Genomic DNA, 2631 nt, shown 5'->3' with positions numbered 1-2631 from the left:
CATTGAACTTAATACACAATTTAGAACACGCGCGAAAAACGATTTCAAAAAAAATTTGTATAAACTAATGAACAACGCTGTATTTAGCAAGACCATGGAGAATGTGCGCAATCACATAGATGTAAAATTAATAACAAAATGGGATAGACAGTACAGCGCATTGCGCATTGCGGAGACAATGATCGCGAAACCGAATTTCCACAGCCGCAGCATCTTTGCAGAGAATCTAATCGCTATCGAAATGCGCAAACTCGAGGTGAAGTTCAACAAACCGATTTACGTGGATATGTACATACTGGACATATCGAAAATCTGTTTGTATAAATTTCACCACAAGTATATGTTATCGATGCAAAATGTTCTATGGATTGACAACAAAAAAGACTGCCGTAAACTGACATACGAAACTGCTGTTGCTAATGAAATTAAGTGTCCTGCGTCGTGGGTTGAGAAAAAAATAGATGAAGACTGGTTGTTAGGATTTTTTAAAAGACACCCAAATTTGTCACTTTGACCTTCAGAAGGATGTAGTTTAGTTCGAGCTACGGCATTTAATCTTCATAATGTAGAGTTTTCGATAACTATCAAACATTATTAAAAAAAAAGCCGCGACTTAGAGATCCGTCAAGAATTTATAATTTAGATAAAACTAAAACTAAAACTAAAACGAAAGTAAGAGAAGTATAAATGGGTACAAATAATTCTCTTTCGAATGCCATTGGTCCCATTTCGATATCTTGAAAATTGTTTAAGTTCACTATATAAGGGTTGTGCAAAAATTGAAAAGTGCTGTATCTCCAAAATCTTTGAGGTACAAACAAAAGTAAAAAAGGTACAAATGGGTACAAACAATTCTCTTTCGAATGCCGTTAGTTCCACTTCAATATCTTTAAAAATGACCGACTTCGCTTCTTAACACATTTTTGAAATTTTGAAATATATCTTCGAACCTTTTGATATATAAACGAAAGTAAGAGACGTACAAACGGGTACAAATGATTCTCTTTCAAATGCCATTGGTCGCATTTTGAAATCTTTTAAAATGGATAATTTTCTAATATGGCGATTGCGCAAAAATTGAAAAGCGCTGTATTTTCGAATCCTTTAAGGTACAAACGGGTACAAACAATTCTCTTTTGAATGGCATAAATGAAATTAAAAATTCTTAAAGTTGCGCGCTGATCATTTTTTATTTTACTCTTTTTATTTAACTGTTTGACTATAATCGAAATAATGATCGGTACAAACAGGTACAAACGAAGTACAAACGTACTACGGTATTTTATTTTTAATTGATAGTTGGACACCAGGTTTACATCGGTCTGGCATTAAAGTGCACTCTCGTGGCACACTGACTCAGAGTTTAAGTCCTTTAAACAAAAAAGATACGTTCGACTCGTGACTTTGGTTAGCGGAGCATGAGCGACGTTTCCACTTCGTCCTTCCTTCGACCCCAGACTCTTGATTCACAAGACAAAGTGAAGTGCCTCCCAATTAGCGTTGATTCTTCTTCACAACTCCCTTGCTGTCCGGAGCCTGGGTACGGTCTAAGAATTCGGTTTCTGTTGCTTTCACCCCCTTAGTTCCATGTGTGCGGAGTTTGGACGTAACAGTATAATTGACACCTTTTCCATTCTTTTTATATGAGTAGAAGTTTAAATATAACATTTCGCGGAAATAAACACTGTAACTGTAAATACGTCGTCGCCCAAATTCCTATAACGATCGAAATATATGTTACAAATATTTCACAATATATAACCTCATTTATTTGTTAAAATGTATAAAATTATCATATGATTTAAATTTAAAGCAAATCTATCCCGAATCTCACGTTTCCGATTATTCGTGTATGTTTCTTTCAAAGTGAAAGATAAAATGTTATTCAAAAATTCTTCAGATATAGCATTTACGTAGACGAAATTAACCAGTATCATCTGTTTATGATCGATCAGATTGCGATCCCAAAACATTTTGCATATGAATTTTAGCCATAATTTTGCATCACCAACAACATCTTAAACAGCAAGTCAAGTATTATTATTTAATTGTTCCACTGAATATCCTATTTTATAATTAATAATATCTACAGTGATAAATAGGACAAAGATTCTCTAAAGGATAGTATGAAAGTATACTGACAGAGTGTATACGATGTAACAGACCAAAGATAAATAAAGAAGAAATCAAAATAAATACTAAAGGGATATATTCTTTACTGCATCATGAATCACTACAAAATAGATTATAAATATGAATCGAACGAGTGAAAATAAAAATGTACGAGTTTCTCGCTTTAACAACAAACCACAACGAATTAATAAACTATTTGTGCGCGAAAAACGTCATCCAGAAAAAAATAAAGTGTCTGCAATGTTATAATATTGTAAAAGTACATAATAAACAATTACTTTTACATTATCACATGATTATTATAAACAAATAAAAGGGCGCAAACGCAAACTTATTTGCAATTTTAAAATAAGTGCTTTAAACAATATATGTTTTTACAAGTAAAGAGTGATCCCAAAAAAGGGGATTTTTCGTTTTTGACTCGATTTTTGGACTGAACTGTGTGCCAAATAATACCCTACAATGAAATATTAATTAACTACAAAGAAGTTTCAGGTT

This window comes from Trachymyrmex septentrionalis, unplaced genomic scaffold (assembly GCF_001594115.1).
Source record: "Trachymyrmex septentrionalis isolate Tsep2-gDNA-1 unplaced genomic scaffold, Tsep1.0 scaffold128, whole genome shotgun sequence".
NCBI lineage: Eukaryota > Metazoa > Arthropoda > Insecta > Hymenoptera > Formicidae > Trachymyrmex > Trachymyrmex septentrionalis.
Note: the sequence above shows the minus strand (reverse complement) of the source record.